Genomic DNA, 24,637 nt, shown 5'->3' on the forward strand with positions numbered 1-24,637 from the left:
AACTTGTTTCACCACCACATGCTTCACATGCTGGTACTTCTGCTAGATCTGAAAATTCTTATAATATTGATGATGCTTCTGCTGTGCTTGATGATAGTGGTTCATTGGGATCTTTTCTAGATGCTACGATTGCTAAGTCTAAACAAATTGAAAATGCTGAAACTCCTGATGAAAATGCTGCTACACCTGTTAATTCACCTGAGTCTGTTGAATACTCTAGTGATGATCTTGATGAGGATTATGTAGAACTTGATGATGATTTTATTGATAAATGCAATGCTACTACTGATGCAAGAAAAATTAAAAAGTTGCTTGCACAACATACCGTTAGATATAAAACTGTCTCCTGATCCTAAATTTGCCACATCTCCTATAAACATTAAGGATAAGGATTATGATTTTTCTCTTGATTTGTCTCATATATCTATTGTGGAGAAAACACCTTTTTGTGGTACTGAAAAAGAAAGTGTTGTGGAACATATGATTGAGCTATCTACTCTTAGTAGCTTGTTTTCTGATGATGTTAAGAAGCGTGCTTATTTCGTTGCTAAAATTTTCCCTTTCTCATTAAAGGATGATGCTAAAACTTGGTATAATAGTTTGCCACCTGATTCTATTAATAGTCCAAAAGAATTGCTTGAAGTTTTCTTCCGGAAATACTTTCCTGCTAGTGCTCAACATATTGCTTTGCAGAGAATTTATAATTATGATCAGGAAGATGGAGAGAAATTGCCTGAGGCTTGGGCTAGATTTTGCTCTCTCATTAGAGCTCGGCCTGACCATGATTTGGAAAAGCATGATTTACTTGATATATTTTATATTGGACTAACCATTGAGTCTAGGGCATACCCGGATAGTTGTGTCTGGTTGTGTTTTCAGGAAAAGAACTCCGGACGATCTCTGAAGAATTATTGGCGAGAATAGGCCGGAATCATGATGATTGGTCTACACCTGAACCAACCCCAACACCGATATTGAAGAAGAGGGGTATGATTAAATTAAATGATGAAGATATGAGGGAAGCCAAGAAATCTCTTAAAGAGAAAGGTATTAAATCTAAAGACGTGAAGAATTTACCTCCTATAGAAGATTCATGTAAGATCACTCCCCCTTCATCCATGATTGAGGTACACTCTCTTGAACGCTTTACTAGAGAAGATATTCCATATTCAAAACCTCCTGCTCAATGCTTAGATGAGTTTGATAATTATATTGTTAAGCAAAGTAATTTTAATATGAGAGTAGAGAATCATTTAATGGAAAATTCTCGAGCTATTGGTGAATTGCATGGTATTGTAGAGAGAACCTCTAATAATGTTAAGATGCTTGTTAAACATTTTCAAATGGTTCAAACTCAAATTGATCAACTCACTAAAGTGCAAAATGACTTGTTAAAAGATAATTCTAAAGAAAAACATGCTTATGAAGTAACAACTAGAGGCGGTGTTTCTACCCAGGATCCTCTATATCTCGAAGGGCATCCCAAAAGAGTTGAACAAGATTCTCAACGAACTGAAACTAGTACTCCATCTAAGAAAAAGGAAAAGAAACATAAAACTGTTGTAGAATCCTCCGAGCTCGTTAATGATCCTAATAGTATTTCTATTTCGATGCTGAAACTGAAAGTGGTAATGAACATGATAAAGATAATGATAAGAATGATGCTTCGATAAAGAAGAGGTTGAAGAAGAACCTGAAAAGCATGCTAAAAATAAAAAGTATACTAAAGAAGATTTTATTGCTAAGAAACATGGTAGTGAAAGGGAACCTTGGGTTCAAAAGCAAATTCCTTTTCCTGCTAAGAAATTAAAATCAAAGGAAGAAGAACACTATAATAAATTCTGTGATTGGATGAAACCTTTATTCCTGCAAATACCTTTGACCGATGCTATTAAATTGCCTCCTTATTCAAAGTATATGAAAGATATTGTCTCTAACAAAAGGAAAATTCCTAATGAGGAGATTTCCACTATGCTTGCTAATTACTCTTTTAATGGTAAGGTTCCAAAGAAGCTTGGCGATCCGAGTATTCCGACTATTCCTTGTTCTATTAAGAATAATTATGTTAGAACTGCTCTATGTGATTTGGGAGCGGGTGTTAGTGTTATGCCTTTCTCTCTTTATAAGAGACTTTATTTAGATAAGTTGATACCTACTGATATATCTTTGCAAATGGCTGATAAATCTACTGCTATTCCTGTTGGTATATGTGAGGATGTTCCTGTTCAAGTTACTAATAACTGCTTGATATTAACTGATTTTATTGTGTTGGAAATGCCTGAAGATGATAATATGTCTATTATTCTTGGGAGACCTTTTCTTAACACCGCAGGGGCTGTTATTGATTGCAATAGAGGAAAAGTTACTTTCAATGTTGATGACAAGGAGCATACCGTTTATTTTCCCAAGAGGATTGAGAAAGCGTGCGGAGTTAATACAATTTCTAATGTGAGAACTATCAAAGTGGGAACTATTGATTGTCCAATATATGAGCTTAAAAAGAATATCAAACTCTTGTGATTGGATCCATATCAATACAATACAAGGTAACATGATTGATTTGAGGTTTAATTCTTCTTATGTTATGTAAAATTTATTTGGTGGCAAGACTTGATCAACCTTGTTAACAAATTCATTTTATATGCATAGAAGAACTAAACAACATCTCTTTCTCCCTCCACTTGATCTACTTGCTGTAGCACTTTTGTTTTGCAAAGTTCTTTAGTTAATTAGAGATTTCAAAAAAATTCCTGCCCAGTAATAATAATTTTGACACCCAGAAATGTGCATTTTTCAAAGTTTTCAAAAATTCACAAAAATTATACCGTTGGTCCTATTTTTCGACGAGGCACCTGGGAACACCTGGGGATGACCAGTGGGGCACCCCAGGTGGCACCCCACAGTGCCGGCGCGGCCAGCAAGGGGGCGCGCCACCCGGTGTGTGGGCCCCTCCTTGCCCCACTTCATCATCTCTTCCTCCCACTCTCTTCTCTCTCCCGAAAAACTCGCACCAGAGTTCCTCTCACTCGCGTTTTTGCTTAAGAGCTCCAGATTTCTCGATCTCTTTGCTCGGTCCAGATTTCTGTCGGAAATTTGGCACATTTGCTCTTCGGTATGTGACTCCTTCGATTATCCAAGTAGAATTTTGTTTGGTGGAGTATATCTTGAATATTTTGCTGCTGTAGGTAACATGTTTAGTGAGCTTGCATGCTTGTTCTAAGTGGTAGAAACAAGTTTTGATGCATGATTAGTACTCTAGCAAGTTCCTATGGTAGTTTCCCTCAATTATATGTCACCAAATCAAATTTTATATTGTTTGTTGAAAAATTTCAGAAAATGGAAGGGAGTAGGCACCAACTCAACCAACAAGAATTGGAGGTGCAACCGGTCATGAGAGTTCACCGCGAAGAAGGAGTATACCCCGCTTACTACCCGTGCGTGGATTTTATGAGTAGTGCGAGAATCTTGCAAGATGTTCGAAGTCTAATTTCTCGTGCAGGGTTGGATGATTTTGTTGATGGTGAACCATGCCAATATGCAAAACTGACTATGTCTGTAGTGCAGGATTTTAAATTCAATTGGTCGCGATCTAACCCCATGGTTCAGTACAAAATTTATAATAAAGCTCGTCAACTTGCCATTCAATGATTTTTGTGCAGCAATCGAGTGCCGCAATGGGGATCATGCGAGAAGATAAGGGGATCGCCGCAAGAGTTCTTGGACGTCTTCAAGATGATTTGTCATGGAAGAAGCTTCTCAGAGGATGGTGGTAAAATCAGTAGCATTCAACTCCCAGCCATTCGTTACTTTGCTTATTTCATCACCAAGTGCGTTCTTGCTAGAAAGAATGGAAGTAAGTTATCTATCCAGGATCTAGCCTTTCTAGCTGCTGCATTACAAAGTGATAGGACTTACAATTTGGGTGCTTTGATAGCCAATAGACTTGCTACTAACCGTGAGAAGGGAGGAATTTGTGGAGGTCTCATCGCCTCTCGTTTATTAGCTATGCATGGTGTAGAACCTCACCATCTTGATATTCAACTTCCCATAGAGAAACTTGACATAGTCTCCATGATTAAGCATGAATTTGTTTCTGATTCGTCCGATTTGAGCAACCTGTCTTATAGAATAACATTTGAAAAGAAAGCTTGGAGAATAACTAAGAAAACTGAAAAATTAGTAGGATTGCCTGCACCTGCTCTGTTTAACCTTGATTCCAGGGAGGATTGGTCAGTCACGGAAAGTGCACTTAATGCATACATAGAGGGAGGACGCCATCGTGCAAGAGACAACACGGAGGAGGACGAGGAACACCTCGACTCGTCATCCGATGCAGCAAGTTCTTCGCATCAACAAGTTGGGCATGAGGAGCCTCCACGCTTTTCTTCTGCATCGGGACCTTATTATGACTACGCCATGTATGATCCACCAGCATGGAACCCAGACCCTCGTTGGGGTTGATCTCCACTTAGGCCAAAAGCCTAAGCTTGGGGGGAGGTATACCGGCATCGCTCATTCTTTGCATATTATGGTTGCTGGATACTTGTATATACTTGTTTAGTTTCTTTGAGTGGATTTCTAATGAGAGGGAGATGATATTTGGGGAAGTGCTGCCTGAAAACAGATTCTGGACTGTTACTAAAAAAAAATCGTGCGCACAGCCAGAACGTTATTTTGAGCTGCCAATTTTTTTTCATGTTCCCTAGGTTGTTATCTAACTTTCATTAGTTGAACACTTTTTGAGCTGAGCAGCTTAAGAATTTCTTTAAAATCGATTACTGTAATGCTGTCAAGTTTTGGCAGATTTCTGCCATCTTGCTTTTCTGTGTTTCTTTTAGTTTTCATTTTCTTATTCTTACTTTGTTTCTTTCCTAAAACACAAAAATACCAAAAATATTTCTGTTGTTTCTCTTCACCACTTGTTTATTTTAGTTTCTTGCTTTTATCTTGCTTTATTTGCTATCGTTGGTTTGCTATAAGAAAATCCAAAAAGATTTTGCTTTGTTTGCTTGTTTCCTTTTGTTCTTGCTTCCAAATTCGAAAACACCAAAAATATTTGCTATTCTCCTTTGGTTTTTTAAAGTTCTTTATGAGTTCAATGGTCTTCGGTGGCTGGAGCGTGGTTTTCATTCCATATTATTCAAGCTACACAAGTGAAAAGGCAATAATGACGATATACGACGATCTGATTGTGGTGAGAGGCTGGTATGAACTCTATTAGTTTTCATTTTTGTACATATAATCATCCATGTGAGCATGCTTAGTTGGTTCATGTGAGGTATATGTCATTTAAGAAAGTCTAGTAGTTCATGATCTCTCATGATTAGCTCCAATTCATTAATATGAGTAGCATGTCATGAATATTTGCTTGCATTACTTTATTCATAGATAGGTATGACATTGTGGTATCCTCCTCTGTATAATTTTCTTGAATCAACTTGGCACATGCTCGCGCATGCATATGACTGAACAAAATGTCAATTAAGACTCGATGATTTACTTTACCTCAGAGTTCTTGTATCACTTTTATGCCTCCGTTAATTTATTTTTGTCGCAAGCATGATTATGACGAGTTATTGCTCTCTTGATTGTCGCTTCCCAGTCTATTGCTAGCCTTCACTTGTACTGAGCGGGAACGCTGCTCGTGCTTCCAAACACATGAAAACCAAGTTAATCCAGAGTGTCCACCATAAATACCTATGCATGGCGTTTCAAACCATTCCAAGTAAATTCTCATGTGCTACCTTTAAACCTTCAAAATGCTTCTCAATTTGTGTTAATGTTTCATAGCTCATGAGGAAGTATGTGGTGTTTATCTTTCAATCTTGTCATTTACTCTTGACGGACTTTCATAATGGACTAGTGGCACATCCGCCTATCCAATAATTTTGCAAAAAGAGCTGGCAACGGGGTTCCCAGTCCCAATTAATCAACTTTCATTAATAACTCTCTTCACATGTTTTGCCCTGATTCATCAACAAGCAACTTAAATTGCAAATAGACACTCCTCCATGGTATGTGATTGATGGAAGGCACCCGAGGATTCGGTTAGCCATGGCTTGTGTAAGCAAAGGTTGGGGGGAGTGTCATTCATAATAAAACTAAAGTACGTGTGTAAACAAAAGAGAAGAGGGATGATTTACCTTGCTGGTAGAGATAACGTCCTTCATGGGAGCCGCTCTTGAAAGTTTGGTTGACGAGGTAGTTAGAGTACCCACTATCATTCGTTGACAACGACAAACACCTCTCAAAATAATTTTACTCCTGTTTTACAAATGAAAAGCTCTAGCACATGTTAATCCCTGCTTCCCTCTACGAAGGATCAATCTTTTACTTTTACATTGAGTCTCCATCCTTTCTTTGAGCACTTTCTTGAGAGCAGAACTGTCATTCTTAGTATAATATGCTTGTCCCAAAATGTGATTAATTGTGGTATAACTTTGATGCTTTTATCTTTGATAACCTCTACTTCCAGTCTTCTCATGAACCTCAAAGGTGCCCAAGCATTTATGTTTTGTTTGTACAATTATGGGCAAGCGAGATACCACTTTATCATATCATTCTATGAACATTGCAATCCTGCTGATAGACATAATTCATGATGCTCATTATTAATTTGTTGGTACCTTTTCCATGATTGACATAGCTATTCGATGATTTTATTTGCATGTATCTTATTATGAACTGCTTAAGTACTTGCCATATCATGAGAATATTTACATCATATGAACAAATGCGTTCGTGAAAGTTCTTTTATCGCACTCAGTTGTCAACTGAATTGCTTGAGGACAAGCAATAAGCTAAGCTTGGGGGGAGTTGATACGTCCAAAACGTATCTACTTTCCCGAACACTTTTGCTATTGTTTTGCCTCTAATTTGTGTATTTTGGATACAACTAACACGGACTAACGCTGTTTTCAGCAGAATTGCTCTGGTGTCTCTTTTTTGTGCAGAAATCCAACTTTCAGGAAATACCTCGGAATTTATGTGAAGGTCCTATTTTCCCAGAATACTTACGGAGCCAGAAGGGCAAGCCAGGTGGGGGCCCGAGGGCCCCACACACTAGGCCGGCGCGGCCCAGGAGGGGCCCGCGCGGCCCTAGTGTGTGGCGGCCTCGGCCGGCCCCCGACGCCCTCCTTCGGACTACTTATTTCCTTCGACCTTAAAACGCACAGGAGGAAGTCGAAACTCGCCAGAAGCCATCCAGTACGCCGCCACCGTCGCGAAACTCCGTCTCGGGACCAGAAACTCCGTTCTGGCACTCCGCCGGGACGGGGAATTGGAGGAGATCATCGCCATCATCATCAACGACGCCTCTCCATCGACCAGCCATGTTTCCCCCATCCATGTGTGAGTAATTCCCCCGCTGTAGGCTGAAGGGGATGGTAGGGATTGGATGAGATTGGTCATGTAATAGCATAAGATTGTTAGGGCATAGTGCCTAGTGTCCGTAATTGGTACTTTTATGATATTGTTGCAACTTGTTATGCTTAATGCTTGTCACTAGGGCCCGAGTGCCATGATCTCAGATCTGAACATGTTATCGATTCATTATGATATTCATCGCTTTATGATATTACCTGCAAGTTGTATACACGTGTTGCTGTCCGGAACCCGAGGCCCCAAAGTGACAAAAATTGAGACAACCGAAGGGGATGGCGGTGACATGAGGATCACATGTGTTCACGGAGTGTTAATGCTTTGCTCCGGTGCTCTATTAAAAGGAGCACCTTAATTTCCAGTAGATTCCCTAGAGGCCCGGCTGCCACCGGCTGGTAGGACAAAAGATGTTGTGCAAGTTTCTCATTGCGAGCACGTACGACTATATATGGAACACATGCCTATTGATTGATTAGTACTTGGATACCGTTTTATTTTTATCTGCAAATGCCCTGCTTTGATTGTTACATGAGTTTCTCTCATCCATGCAACGCCCGTTCATCCATCCATGTGCCTACAGTATTTTAATCCTCGCTGTTTACTATAATCACTACTTGCTGTCTTTGTTACTCGCTGCTGTTATTTCACTACTCGCTACTGCTATAAAACTATTACTATCGATAAACTCTTGCGAGCAAGTCTGTTTCCAGGTGCAGCTGAATTGACAACTCCGCTGTTAAGGCTTTCAAGTATTCTTTTTCTCCCCTTGTGTCGAATCGATAAATTGGGTTTTACTTCCCGCGAAGACTGTTGCGATCCCCTATACTTGTGGGTCATCAGCGACCAAATCGAAGACGGGGCGTCGAGCGGAGGGAGCAGGGCGTCGGGCGGAGGGAGCAGGTCCTGGCGACCAGATGACGAGAGGAGGAAGAGAAGATCGAGGACGAGGAGACGGACGGCCGACGGACGGGAGCAGCAGGGTCAGTTTGAAGAGCAGATCGAGGACGAGGAGACGGACGGGTGACGGACGGAGACGAACAAGCAACGTCGGTCGGGAAAACTAGAGGATCAATTTTTGCTCTGATACCATGTTAGGGCAATATGATTGTTGTATTACCAGGGGGCCAAAGGCCACAATATATAGTATATACATGTGCATCTGCATATATGCAGAAAGCCCCCTAACATATGGGGAAACTACAATATACAGGTATATACATCTAACAGTCTCCTCGGTGGGCCACGCTACCTTGGTGAAGTCGGTCATCACCTCACAGGCCATCTATTACCTAACGCCTCTCGCGATCCCATTGGGCACCATGAAGTTCATCAACAGGATCTAGAGGGCTTTTCTTTGGCCCGCAAAGGAAACGACTACTGGGGCGAAATGTAAGGTTGATTTGGAAAAGGTTTGCCGCCCCAAAAATGTGGGGGGTCTTGGGGTAATCCACTTGGAGAAGTTCGCGACGGCGCTGCGGTTACGTTGGCCTTGGCTCGAATGGAAGGATCCCTCCAAGATATGGGTGGGCTCCGGAAACACCTGCTCTGACCATGATATGGAAATCTTCTACGCGGCAACGACGATTACCCTCGGGAATGGGAAGAAGACGCCCTTTTGGTTTGCTCCGTGGCTCGAGGGGAGGAAACCGATTGACATTGCGTCGCTATCTTTGCAATCTCAAAGAGAAAAAATTGGAAGGTCTCGCAGGCGCTATGTGAGGACGCATGGGTCACAAAAATCGCCCTTGAGAGCTCTTTCACCATGGAACACCTCTCCCAGTTCATCGACGTATGGACCCTTATATCAAACATCAGCCTTGTCCTGGAGCAGGAGGATGATATAGTTTGGAAGCAAACTCCGGATGGGCAATACTCGACGAAGTCAGCTTACGAGCTACAGTTCATGGGTGCAACTCTATCATCTATGGATAAGACGGTTTGGAAGGCTTGGGCTCCCCCGAAGGTGAAGTTTTCGCTTGGTTGGCCAACCAAAATAGGATTTGGACGGCGGACCGTTTGACTAAACGCGGCTGGCCCAACTGTGGGATTTGCCCTCTTTGCAAGCAGTGCACAGAAACCATCAACCACCTTGTCGTGCATTGTCGCTACACTACCCGTCTTTGGGGCTTGATCAAGGTGTGGATGGGGCTGAATGATTTGCAACCGGCGCAATGGGCAAACCTGGACATGGCGGCTTGGTGGAGCATGATGGCGGGTGGAAGCAAGGCGATGGCTTCTCTCACCTTGTTGGTATCATGGGAGGTGTGGAACGAGAGGAACGCGAGGATTTTTCGTGCCAAGAATGTGCCGCCCCAAGTTGTTTTTGACAAAATTAAGAAAGAAGGGCGCATGTGGGTTATAGCGGGTGCCAAAAAATTGGGCGAAATTATGCCGTGAGAGTGATGTTTGTACTTTTTTTTGTATGGACCTATGTATGCTACTCTTGTTTGTAAAACTTCTACTTCTTAATTAATAGATTTGGGCAAAGCTTTTGCCCCCATTTCAAAAAAAATACTCATGTAGTGGTATTGTTTTTGGATCATCTTCCAATGCTTTTTTTAGGTAAAATTATAATATGTTCAGCTAGTAAGCCGTCTCATTAAAAACCTTCCAATCTCCTTCGCTACTCTGATAAGAAAAAGAGTGCGTCTGAAACTTGCTGCTCCAAGATCACAAAGTTATTACATCATTTATGATAGTACTAATGAGAAAGCTAGGGGGTTCATCGTCCCGGATACATGAGATTTTATTTAAAAAAACTAGACTTAGCTATCTTATGGGCAACCTGATTCGTTTTCATTGGACAGTATTTAATTCCACATTTCCAACATGTGGAACGCTGATGCCAAGTCCACACAATCTGCAAAAACAGCTAGAGGGTTCATTAACCCAAATACAGGAACTTTTATTCAAATGCTGGATATAGAAAGGAATGAGCAAAACAAACTTAACAGAAAATTTTGGAAAAAAGCACAAATTAATAAACGTCAAGGTCCTCACCACCACATTGTAGTTCACCGGGTCTTCCCCACCACATTGTAGTTCACCGGGTCTTCCCCACCACATTGTAGTTCACCGAAGGAATACCCAATAAAGGGCACTCGCTTTGTTAAATTAAATATATAATTTAGATGAAAACACCAATTTGATGTATGAACCTACGGCGCATGTTTGTATTGGTCACCAACTTGCAAATTGCGATTTCTAGATAACGGAATTACCTTGCTACATGCATGCGTTCTGGTCAGCATGTGACGGCGCTGCCAAAAGGCCGTTAAGATACCATGGTGACCCATGTAAAATATATACTTGAACTTTGTAGTTTGTTGACATATATTTCCACATATTTACAGCATATACGATGTTATATGCATATTTTATATTAATTTTGGGGATTTACCAATAATACCCTTTGTTTTGATTATAACTCTGCAGGATAGGAAAATCTTGTTTTGTGTACTTTTTAACTTTTAGGAAGCTAAAAGAAGTTAAATTGAGCTACGATTTCGGGGATGTCAATATTTCATCAAGAGACCTGGAGCACTTGGATCTCACGAGATGGGCCAGGAGAGCCAAAAGAGACCTGGTGGCGCGCCTAGCCAGGAGGAGGGGCACCTAGGCTCTTTCCCTCCTCGACCCTCTGATTTGCTTCATTATTTCGCCCACGGACTACGTCCAACCTAAAAAAAACGTATACAAAGGACTTCCCGAGGCTTCCTCGAGGGAAGGGCCGCATAAACACCAAAACACCAAAAAAGACCCAGAACCAACAAAGATTGGAGGGGGAAACCCCGCCGGAGTCGCCGCCGGAGGGATCTCCACCTTCTCCAACGTCTCCACCATCATTACCATGATGAAGAGGGAGTTGTCCACCACTAGACTAGCCACATATTGACTATTGGTATTATGGATTTTACCCCATGATTATCGATATGAGCTTAGTGAATCCCTCCTTATCCCCTAATCCACGTGTTAGAGCGCTGATACGGTAATGTCACTTCCCGCCGTTCACTCTACCACACTTCAAAGGGTAGTTCCATCCTTGTCCATAAGGAAAATAATATGTGGTGCACTCCACATAACATCAAGAAGAGAACTAACACACATTCATAGATCAAAGGTATAAAACAACTTTATTTCACATCATAATATTACTAGGGTTTCTCCATATCTCCCCAAGAACAAAGGGACTACTCATACCTGAAGGGGATCAACATCATGGCAATATGAATATGAAGTACAATTGCATACAAGTGTAAATCCTAATAGAGTTCAAATCACAACCAAGTAGACAAAGGGGATCGGTGATGGAGACGTTGATGATGATGATGATGATGATGATGATGATGATGATGATGATGATGATGCCCTTCAAGATCCTAGCCTCCTCCTATTCTGTGTGGGTGGAGATGGTGATGGAGGCGACGGCTATGGAGACGGTGGCGGCGGCGGAGCAGCAGGGCTCCGCCCCTAGGGCGTGGATGATGAAGTGATTCCTCTCCTTGCCTCCTCCCCTCTTTATATAGGCGCTGGAGGTCGGTTTCGCGAACCGACGGAGCCTGGAGCAGAATATGCCCATCGGGCCTTCACAAATGTTGTTCCGTTTGACGAAACAGACCCAACGGAGCGCGGTAAGGGCGGGGTTTGCCCGTACCGATGGTCGTTAAACTTGCAGATGCTTTCATATTTTGCTCGCCATTTCTTCACCCGGACTCTGATTGAGGTGTTCTTTGGCTCATTGAACTCGTATGGACGACTGACATAGGTATGCCAAATAGGCATGCCGAATAATGCACCCGGGTTATCTAGAGAAGACGTGAGGCCCACGACCCGAAGCTTTGGAGGCCTAGAAGCCCAGAGAACTTCAGATAGGGAAAGTAGAGTTGTATTAGGAGTAATGTAGCAACATAGGAAAGGCTCAATACGCCTCTCGCAGTTTGTAACTTACACGGCACGAAAAGCCTTGGCTCCACCTCCTATATAAAGGGGAGCCGAGGGAAGAGAAAAGGATCGAATCAATTGTCAACAGAGCCACCGTAACTTTAGTCGAAACACCTTTGTCGGCTGAAACCTTCGAGATCTACTTGCCCTCTACTTCTTACGAAACCCTAAGTCTACAATCCGTAGGCATTGACAAGTTAATCTCTTGTCAATTGGCGTTGACCGTGGGGATTGGAGGTTGCAAGGTCCTGATCTCGATGGCATCATCAACATCATCATCTACTGCAAGCCCTTGCTTTACCCGACGGGTTCGCAAAACTCGAGCGCCCACTAGCTTCAAGTTACCTGACAACTATAAAAAAGTTTGATAGACTACAAGATCCAAAGGATTGGCTAGTCGATTATCTAGAAACAGTAAATCTAATGGGTGGAACCAGGGCAACGACCATGCCGAGCATTCAGGTCGACCTCAGCGGAGCCGCAAGATCCTGGATGAAGAAGTTACCGGAAGGATCCATCGATAGCTGGGAAACTTTCGAGGACTTGTTCGTGAGGAATTTCCGCTCCACGTGCAAGAAACCTGCATCAATATAGAAGTTAATTACTTGCAAGTAGAAGTCAGATGAATCGATGAGGATGTATATTCAGCGGTGGAGCATCATAAAAACTCAGCCGAAAAAGTGTCTAATGAAAGAGCAATCGATGCATTTGTTGCAGGAATCCGAAGGAGAGATCTAATCGAATAATTGGGTAGGTCCAACCCAAGAACAATAGCGGACCTCATGGAAATAGCGAATCGTTGGACTGATGGGGAAGATATTGTTCATAACAAACGACAGATGTCACCCGAGGAAGATCGCAACAGAAACAACAATCAAAATAGGCGACATTTTCGCCACTTCACAGATTATGACGGTCCCAGCCAAGTAACGGCTGGTTTCCGAGGAAACAGTGGAGGAAATCATCGGGATGATTACCAAAGAAACAATGATCAGCGCAATGATCACAGAGATGCACCAAGTTCTAGCAGACAAAATAATCGGCCAAGGTTTCCAAGGCCGTACAACATGTCACCCAAAGATTTGCTAAATGGACCATGCCAGATGTACTTTTACCTCGACAATGATGGAAAGAGACAGTCGGGCCATCTTCAGAAGGACTGCCGAACTTTCCAAGCTCTGCGGAGATATACGAAGAATACAAACACGCAAGCAGCAAGTAGGGGATTGATACGTCTCCAATGTATCTATAATTTCTGATGTTCCATGCTAGTTTTATGACAATACCTACATGTTTTGCTCACACTTTATAATGTTTTTATGCATTTTCCGGGACTAACCTATTAACAAGATGCCGAAGTGCCAGTTCCTGTTTTCTGTTGTTTTTGGTTCCAGAAAGGCTGTTCGGACAATATTCTCGGAATTGGACGAAACAAAGGCCCACGATCTTATATTTCACGGAAGGTTCCAGAAGTCCGAAGGGGAGACGAGGAAGGGCAGCAGGGGACCCACACCATATGGCGGCGCGGGTGGCCCCCTGGCCGCGCCAGCCTATGGGGAGGGGCCCCCTGGCTCCTCCGACTCCGCCTCTTCGCCGATAAAATCCCACGCGACCTAAAAACCCTACACCAATTGACGAAATTCTAGAAAGACTCCAGGGACGCCACCGCCATCGCGAAACTCCGTTTCGGGGGACAGAAGTCTCTGTTCCGGCACGCCGCCGGGATGGGGAATTGCCCCCAGAGTCATCTCCATCGACACCACCGCCATCTTCATCGCCATCGTTGTCTCCCATGATGAGGAGGGAGTAGTTCTCCCCCGAGTCTGAGGGCTCTACCGGTAGCTATGTGGTTCATCTCTCTCTCACATGGTGTGATCTTTATGTGATCATGAGCTTTGTATCACTATTAATCTACGTGCTACTCTAGTGATGTTATTAAAGTAGTCTATTCCTCCTCCATGATGTAATGTTGACAGTGTGTATGCTATGTTAGTACTCGGTCTAAATTGCAACGGTCTATTATGCACTCTAGAGGTTACTTTAAATATGAACTCCGGATGTTGTGGAGCTTGTTTACTCCGGCTTGAGGGAGCTCTTGTAGCCCTACACAATGAATGGTGTTTGTTATCCAACAAGAGAGTGTTTGAAGTAGCACAAGTGAAGAGAAGTTATTTATTTATGTGATCATTGTTGAGAGTGTCCACTAGTGAAAGTATGATCCCTAGGCCTTGTTTCCAAATACCGAATCACCGTTTATTACTGTTCTACTGCATGTTTACTTGCTGCCATATTTATTTCAGATTGTTATTACCACTCATATTCATCCATATCACTTGCATCTTACTATCTCTTCGCTGAACTAGTGCACCTATACATCTGACAAGTTTATTAGGTGTGTTGGGGACACAAGAGACTTCTTGTATCGTAATTGCAGGGTTGCTTGAGAGGGATATCTTTGACCTCTACCTCCCTAAGTTCGATAAACCTTGGGTGGTTCACTTAAGGGAAACTTGCTGCTGTTCTACAAACCTCTGCTCTTGGAGGCCCAACACTGTCTACAGGAATAGAAGCGTGCGTAGACATCAGGGATACGTGCAGGGGCCAAGGAGTGAAGTTCACCTGCCACCACTGTCGAGGGTACTCCTCGGCAATGCCCTCCATATGGGGCTTAGGGTAGATGGAATCATGTAGGCTAACACGAGACATCGGTTGTCAAACAAGCGGGGAGAGCGATTTACCCAGGTTTGGGACCCTCGATGAGGTAAAACCCTTACGTACGTCCTGCCTGTCTGATCTTGATTATGAAAATATCGGGTTACAATGGGGTGCCGAAGGTTTCGGTTATGATCTCTTCGAGAGACTAAGTTCTGCAGGGACCTAACTCTAGACTTGCGGTGGCTATGATTGCTAAGATTGCGTGTGTCCTCGGCAACCTCTCTCCTGGCCCTTATATTGGGAGCCAGGTCTCGAGAGATCTGTCCGGGTACGACTAGGTTACAAAGGTCCTAGTTCTAAGCTTTCCTTGTATTCTTCGTTTCCTTATCTTGTTCTTCAAAAATCCTTCTTCGGCACCGACGTAGTGGCCCACCTTGCCATCGAGTGCCTTCATGGGCCCCTGGTTGGGCCGAAAGAGGTAGTGCAATGTTAGTTACCCGAAGGGTAATGCCCACATCAACCTTCACCCGCAATTACCAGTGCGAATCAATATCAGTTGCAACTTGCGGCACCGCCGAGCAACAACGCGGACTTCATAGACACAACGGGAGCGGTGTCAATGATACAGAAGGGCAGACCTTCGAATAGAGCACAAAAACTAATTTTACGACAGGTGTACATGGCAGAAAAGTCGTCTCCACCAACCGTTGAGTACCTCAATTGGTCGGGACAGCCAATGGGATTCACTCAGGAGGATCATCCACCTCAAGTTCCACAACCAGGGTAGTCAGGTATGATCTTACCGGCGGTGATCACGGGATTTGAGGTCTCACGCATATTCATAGATGGAGGAAGCAGTCTAAATCTTATATACGCGGATACGCTGCGAAAGATGAATATTTCTCTGGCAAACTTGACACCAACGGACACGCGTTTTCACGGTATTGCGCCCAAAAAACCAAACTATCCTTTGGGAAAGATTGCCTTTGGATGTACAGTTTGGAACACGAGAAAATTTCAGGAAGGAGAAGCTGGAGTTCGAAGTTATCGACTGGCCGTCGCAATATCATGCTCTCTTGGGACGACCCGCATATGCCAGATTTATGGCTGTGCTGCATTATACATATCTGTTATGGAGGATCCCTGGACCCAAGGGCCTAATAACAGTCAAAGGAAGTTTTTCTTTGGCAGATAAATGCGACAAGGATTTCAACAAGCTTTCTGGAACCTTCGGCATCCAAGCTCACTACCAACTACGACGTGTTACCTGACGAAGGTAGATCCTTGCAAGAGCAAGCTTTCGAAACCTCCAAGAACTCCAAGGAAGTGCAGATCCACCCGGAAGATCCGAAAAGAAGACATCCATCGCTTCCAACTTGGACAACGCATAGGAAAGCGCGTTCGTCGAGTTCCTCCATGACCGCTGGGAAATCTTTGCATGGTGTCCAGCTGACATGCCAGGAGTACCCAGGAAACTTGCCGAGCACCCCCTCAATCTAGATCCAAGAGCTAGAGCAATCCGACAACCTTTGCGGCGATTCTCCGAGCCAAACCGCAAAGCCATGCTGTCCGAGATCCTCGACTCAAAGAAGCGGGTTTCATCAAGGAACTGCACACCGAGGCCAAGTTGGTCGCGAACCTAGTGCTGGTCCCGAAAAAAAACACTGAAGTCCTTCGCATGTGCGTCGATTTCATGTGTCTCAATAAACATTGTCACCAGGATCACTTTCCCCTCCCGAGGATTGACAAAATTATCGATTCCACGGCAGGTTGCGAACGTCTTTCCTTCCTCGACGCGTATTCTAGTTACAATCGGATCCGCTTGAAAGAAGAAGATGAAGTCAAAACAGCTTTCATAACACCTTATGGCGTATTTTGCTACAGAACAATGCCTTTCCGGTTGAAAAACGCGGGAGCCACGTACCAGAGGATGATGCAGAAGTGCCTCGCCACATAGATCGGAAAAAACATCCAAGTGTACATCGACGATGTGGTCATAACAACAAAGCAAGGGTCATCCCTGATTGACGATCTTAAGGAAACCTTCAACAACCTCGACAAGTTCCGCCTCAAGGTGTTCCTTTGGTGTTCCTGCGGGAGAACTCCTCGGATACTTAGTGTCAGCCAGGGGAATCGAGGTCAATCCAGAGAAAATACAAGCTATCTTGACGATGAGAAAACCAACCAAGCTCAAAGAGATATAGCAGCTGACCGGGCGAGTCGCAGCTTTGAGTAGGTTTGTTGCAAGACTGGGAGAAAAAGCGCTGCCCTTTTACGCGCTCATCAAGCAAGGAGAAAAGTTGGAGTGGAACGAGGAAGCAGACAAAACTTTTGAGCACTTAAAGCGGACTATTTTGACACCACCAGGATTGGTGGCACCCTGAGAAAAAGAACCTCTACTGTTATAAATTGCGGCCACACCTCAAGTGGTCAGCACAATCCTCGTGGTAGAACGAGAGGAAGAAGGGAAATCTACGGGGTTCAGCAGCCAATATATTTCCTCAGTGTAGTCTTGTCACCATCAAAGCAGCATTATCCGCACTATCAGAAGTTGGCATATGGAGTTTTTATGTCAGTACGGAAGCTAAGACACTACTTTTCGGGACACCCAATAATAGTGGTCAACGAGGCGCCTCCCTCGAACATATTGAACAATCCAGAAGCCACGGGACTTTGTTGCAGAGTGAATGGAACTCCAAAATACGGGACCCTAGATTTATCGAGTACCTGGCATATGAACTTTGACGGGTCCAAGAGATTGGAAGGAGCTGGAGCAGGCGTAGTATTTGTTTCATCACAGGGAGACAAGATGAAGTATATATTGCGAATGACCTTCCCCAACGCATCAAACAATGAAGCGGAATATGAAGCCCTTATTCATGGGATGAAGATGGCAAAAGTGTGCGGCGCTACTTGCTTAAAAATCTTCGGCGACTCCCAGTTGGAGGCTCAACAAGTGATGAACAAGTGCGATGCAGTCAATGACAGTATGATAGCATACAAGGAGGTGTACAATGAACTTGAGAAAACCTTTGATGGTTGTGAAGTTAATCACGTGAGCAGGCTCAGCAACGATGAAGCTGACGTTTTGGCAAACATTGGCTCACAGTGCCTGCCCATACCACCTGAAGGTTTTTGGGAAGAAAACACAGAAAGATCAATCAAGTCAAAGAAGGCACCAAAGCAGCCAAAGAAAAAGGAGAAACCCAAGAAAGACTCGGGAGCTCCAGCAGCTCTAGAACACATAAATCGGATGGTGAGGAAGAACCAGAAGAGGTCATGATGATTCAAGTTTCCTGGATGCAGGTATACTTGGCATATATCACGAAGAAATAAATACCCGAAGATCCGGTTGAAGCAAGGCGAGTTATTCGACGATCCAAGGTGTTTACCGTGGTCAAGGGAGAACTATAGAAATGAATCATATCAGGTGTGCTGCAAAGGTGTGTTACACCCGAAGAAGGACGACTTATACTAAAGAACATACACGAAGGAATAAGTGGCCACCACACAAGTAGTCGAGCAATAGCAGCCAAAGCTTTTCGCGCAGGATTTTATTGGCTGACAGCAATAGAGGATGCAAAGGAGATCGTACGCACCTGTGAAGCTTGCCAGAGGTTCGCATCTAAGCCTCACTCTGCAGCAGCAGAATTAATGCAAATACCCTTGGCATGGCCCTTCGCACAATGGGAGCTAGACATGGTGGGAAAATTGCACAAGTCCTGGCCAGGAGGACACGTATATCTGCTCATGGTTGTCGACAGGTTCACCAAGTGGATTGAAGCAATACCTGTAACTTTGGCAGACGCAACATCAGCAGTAAACTTCATTAAGGGGGTAGTTTTCGGTTCAACGTCTCCAATAGCATAGTCACGGACAACGGTAGCTACATCACCTCCCGAGAATTCAAAGACTATTGCGAATGTGTACGCATCAAGCTGCAGTTTGCATCGGTGGCACACCCGCAAACCAACGGTCAAGTCGAAAAAGCAAACCGCCTTATCTGCAATGGCATCAAGAAACGTCTGTTGACACCACTTGAAAAAGCACGACACACCTGAGTCGACGAGTTTCCCTATGTGTTGTGGAGCTTACGAACAATGCCGAACGCAGCAACTCAAGAAACGTCGTTCTTTTTTGTCCATGGAGCTGAAGCAGTGCTCCCGATAGAAATAGAACACAACTCTCCCAGAGTCGTGGAATATGAAGAAGAAGTTTCGCAGAAGGCGCTGGAGAATGATGTCGACACAATTGATGAAGCAAGAGATGTGGTGCTATCAAGAGTAAGTGCATACCAGCAGAACCTCAAAAATTATCACAGCCGATGTTTGCGGTCCAGATCATTTGAAGTCGGCGATCTAGTCCTTCGACTTAAGCAATATGGACATGAGAAATTTGAATCTCCATGCTGGTTGGGACCATATATCATTACTGAAGTTATTTCGGGAGGATCCTATCGACTGAAGGACAAGAAAACGGGCAAGGACGAACCGAACGCGTGGAACGTTGCGCAGCTGCGATATTTTTATGCTTAGAAGGAAATCAATATAGTACCAACTGTTTAAACACACATTGTATCTGAAGAGGTCGCAAGTTTTCAGATGCACTTTTTTCCTTTCATGGCACCGAGTGGGGCTGAAAGGTTTTTAATGAGGCGGGGTTGCGATGCTACAATATAGCATGGTTGAAATAAAAATAGTGATGGCATATATTTCTCTTCACGAGCAAGGCTCGGGGGCTTGAACCCGACAAACTTACAATATATTCGACTTCTCTACACTTACCAATTTACACGCCTTGGTTCCACAAAGAACGTCGCGAAAAATAAACATAATCATGCCAGCCGAGATACTCGAGGCTCAAGGAAAAAGATCGTAACACAACGAGAAGAACTTGCCTTGACTTCATAAATGTCTCGCTACAGAAATTTACAATATATATGACATATATACATATACAACTCTGCATTTTGGTCCAAACCTAACGCATTGAGAAAAATGAAAAGAACTCCTATATCAACCTGTCTATGTCTATGTTTTCTCTTGCAACACGAACATTTTGTGTGGAATCATCATATCAATACTCCTTTTTTCGGCGACAGGATATACAGCCGCATTATGCTTGTCAATGTTTATTCTCCTCTTCGACGCCTTGAGGTAAAAAGTGTCGACAACCTTGCCAAAATCCAATTTGAGTGGCAGCTCTTCAACCAGATCAAGGCCAACTTGGCACCAGCTACCATCTGAGCCTTCACGAAGCCGTGGATATTGCGCACGTCCTTAAATTTGCCCATGAGCTTGGTAAGATTATCGGGCTGAGGGTTCCGAGGAAACATGGCATTATACGCCATGGCCAAGGTACTAGTGCAGTAGTCAAGGAATTGACGAACTTGGGCGGCTCGTTCCTGAAATTGAACGATACAGCGAGTGCGATCTTCATCTGCCCAAAAATCATTGTCATTCGCCTTGGCAAGTTGAAGAAGGGCATCAACTCGTGAATTCACTCTTTGTTCTTCGGTGGCAGCATTCAGGAACGAACCTATGAGCAACATAAGGAAAAAACCAATGTAGCACAAGGAGGGATACAGAAAAACATCAAGGAAAAAGAAAGACAGAAATAACATACCAGCCATATCTTGACTTGCATCAGTCATCAAGTCAAGCATATAGCTCTCGCGTTGAGCAGATCGTGTGGCGTTAGCAGTCGGAGTTTCCTTCAATTCTAGAGCCTCCTGCGCCTGACGAAGGGTAGCTTGTTCCCGATCCGAGGATTTGCGAGATTGATCCAGAACTATCACGGTTTGTTTTTTCATCGACTGCAACTATTGTCGCAGATCAGCTATCTCTTGGTTAATCGAGTCAGGACACAACGAAACATCCAAGGAAGCATCGCCAGGCACTCTCGCAAAATGAGAAGTATCAGGAGAAGCGTCGGAAGGTCCAACCCCAGTATAGTTGTCAAAAATTAACTAGAAGATAAGAAAGTATCGACATCAATCATTCGGCAAGACACGTTTTTTCATTCATATTTCAGAGCACATCACATAAAACGAGTCTTTACAAAATACGGCTCATAGGGAGCCTACACAAATGATCAGGAGCAGCAAAAGGTGGCAGTGTCTACAAAAAGGAAAAGAAAAGGAAGTGCAAGTTGGTCTACTTGACCTCCGTTTGGGCAGCGCTAGCAGAGGCGAAGGACCGGGTCAAGGAAGGCGATAAGCTTCTTCGAGTAAAGCTTGGCGTCCTTCACCAGAGCCATCCACTTCTCAGAATTCAAACCCTTAGGAGCACCAGTCTTCACCCAGTCGACTTTTTGGCTGCTGGCCGCCACAAGAGGGATGGTCCCTTCGACTCCAATCTTCAAGCTCGCTTGACGATAGGCCAAAGTTGGATCATCCTTTGCCAGAAAATGTTGGGAAAGGTGAGAAAAAATCTCGGGTTGAGTGTCCTTCGGGAAGAAGTGGGGGAAGAAGCACTTCAAAGCATTCCGTGCGGAAGTTATGCACTTGCGCGCCAGGTTGCAATTCAACTCAAGGATATCGAGAGCGTCCAAGAGGCGGTCATCCGATTCTTGGCTCAAGGTGTACTGCTCACCCATCTTCCCTAATGGAGGAAAGCAGGACTTTGTCAACACCAAAGATAACTTTAGCACAAAGAAAAGCGAAACGACAGAAGGAAAGATAGTATTACTCGAGAATCTTCGGGATTGCGTCTCGAGGCGTATGATTATATCACTATCTCGCTCGACCTGCTTGGCCTCCTTGTCGCTCAAAGCGTCTTTTGCGGCTTGAAGCCTTCGGTGAAGATCCTCGACACCGACAACACTCTTTTCATCCCTCTTGCGAGCTTCCTCGCTGGCTTTGAGCTTGGCCTCCAGATCATCAGCGCATTTCTCGGCACGACGCAGCGCCTCTGGAAGAAAAAGGTAAGACAGGACGCAAATAAAGATAGGAATATACAAAATGCAAAGAGCATCAAAGCTTTACCTCTTAAATTTGCAGCGTCGTCGGAGAACCCGATAAACTGGGAGCCCAAGTTGACCAGTACCTTCATCAAGGACTGCAAAAAAGTCGACAAGAAATAAATATAGTACCAAGAAGTACAAAATCCTTTGGACTAAACAAAAAGGCGACAAACAAGAAAAGGTAACTTACATCCTCAAGGAGAGGAGCCGACATACTCCCGATAGCATTCCGGTAAGTTTGCCAGCAGCCTCGGTTTTAGCCTTCTTCGGCTTCCGTGCTCGGGGGTTGGGCACTGGAGTCGATGCTTCTGGATCAACTTGCGGGGGAGGCGATGCTTCTGGTGCGACACGATGATCCTCAGAAAGGACGAACATGTTGGAGGTGCTCGTGTTAGCTGGCCCATGAGATTCGGGCTCTTCTTCTTCTTTGTCAGCTATGTCAATATAGCAGCAAAATAAAAATAAGGGAACCGAAAGAAAGAAGATAGGAAGGGACAAGAAAGAACAACTTACGAGCTAACAGCGCCGGTCATGGCGTAGGGGTCAAAGACCTCTTGATCGTCGTGAGAAGATTCTTCGGCAGCTGGTTCGGCAAGCTTGGACGCGTCGGAATCTTCTTCGTCGTTGTTTCTTTTCCTCTTGCGTTTATCCGAAGAAGCAGCAGGAGGAGGAGAAACAGATTGAGCAGAGTCAGAGTGTTGTTCTGACTCTCAGTCTTTGTCAGAGGAACCCGCAGTTCTATGAGATTCTGCGGGTTCACTTTCAGGAACGGAGGATTCTTGCGAGTCATCGGTAACAACGGCTCGCCCATCCACTTCCCAATCTTCAGGTAGTGGGGGAAGAGAAGAAAGAAATAGATGGTCCTACAGGAAAAAAAGAATGAGAACGAAAGGGACAATTACCAAAACATGAAGGATGAAAAATTGCAGGCGGAAAACAGGAATGCAACTCGAAAGGTAGTACTTACTTCGGGAAGGACGTGGTCACCACTGAATGGTTCCACGCGGCAGTAAGAAGGGACTTCATGATTTTTGCTCAAGGAAGTGAAGCGGCAGACAAGATTTTCCAAATCTTTCAAGGAAAGATCGTCGAAAACCCTGGCAGCGTCTTCAGCACCCGAGTACGTCCAAAGGGGATTTTCACGAGCTTGCAGAGGCTGCACTCGAATCCGCAAAAAGTGTGCAATGATTTGCACACCCGGTAGTTCTAACCCATAGGTGTTCTAAAGCTCTCGGATGCGAGCAATAAGAGCGTCAATGGTGGCCTTTTCTTCGGCTGTAGCCTCCGTGTCCCAAGACTTGCACCTATGAATATCTTCGGAAGCATCAAACGGGGCAAGACCGTACTCCTGAGCATCCGAAGATTCGTCCTTAACGTAAAGCCACTTCCCGCGCCAGCCTTGGACGAAGTCGGCGAACTTCACATCAAAATAGCCGACCTCCGGGCGCACGCAAATGCACACACCACCCACGTTGTAGATGGCGTTCTTCGAGTTGTTGCGGCGGAGGTAAAAGATGCGCTTCCATAGGCCCCAGTGAGGTTGGATTCCCAGGAAGCACTCGCAGAGAGTGATGAAGATGGAGATATGAAGGAGATAATTTGGGGTAAGCTGGTCACCTGCCACCATCGCCTTACTTATGCCATTACTACAGCTACCACCATCAATCATCAACTTGCAAGCCTTGCCCTTGATAATGCATCGAGTCTGAAACAAACTCCATCGCTGACCCTTGTCAACTGTCTTGCAAGCATCATCTTGTACCTTCTTGAGTTGCATATTCAACCCACTCAATGGTACATCCTCCTCCATAGTCACAATAGTGCCCATGGTATGAGAGCCAGGTTCCTTCTCCTCTGACAATATCGCCACTGTCTCGATGACTATTTGCACTGGCACAACCTTGGGAACCTCCTTTCTAGGAGACAAAATAGACACAACCATAGCTTCCTTGGAACATAGCTGCAACCTCTTGCCAACCTCATCCGGTGGCGACACAACCCAAAGTGGCTTTTTGAGGGCCTTCACATGCATTCTAGGCTTGTTACCAAACACAAAACACACACGTAAGAATTCCCGAAAATCAAACCAAGTTGCAGAAATAATGCCATTCACACGCATCTCCTTGTTCCACGAATTGTATATATCTTCATCCACACATCGAACATCAAGTGCCAACCGTGTAGAACCATCCAAGAACTCATAAGTACCACACCTTTCCAAACCCTGATGTATATGACTTTCCCACAAATCATAATTTGAAACCGATGCATAGTTATGAAGCTTCCACTTGACCGTAGTTTCAGCAAATGACACACCGTCTAATATATCAAGGAAATCACTGAAGACATCTCCAGACCTTTTTCCTGAAACACACCTCTTCCCATAATAATCACGTTCAAACGAATGCACCGCGGCAGACTTTGGAAGTGCGAACCTGGATATGAGAACTGTTTGCGCTGGCCTAGGAACTGGACAGTCCGGCCAGGGAGCCGGTTGGGCCGGGCCTGAGACCGGCCAGTCCGGCCTTGCGGTCGGTTGGTCCGACCTAGCATCCGGTTGGACTGGGCCTAACACCAGGCGGATGGGCGGAGCTCGCAGTAGCACCCCTGGAACTGATCAAGTTGGCACCAGCCTGGGGTTCGGTTTTGGCCAGGTTGGCCGGCCGGGAGCCCGGTCTGACCGGGTCTGGCACCGGCC

The sequence above is a fragment of the Lolium rigidum genome, chromosome 5, assembly GCF_022539505.1.
Source record: "Lolium rigidum isolate FL_2022 chromosome 5, APGP_CSIRO_Lrig_0.1, whole genome shotgun sequence".
In the NCBI taxonomy this organism is placed as follows: Eukaryota; Viridiplantae; Streptophyta; class Magnoliopsida; order Poales; family Poaceae; genus Lolium; species Lolium rigidum.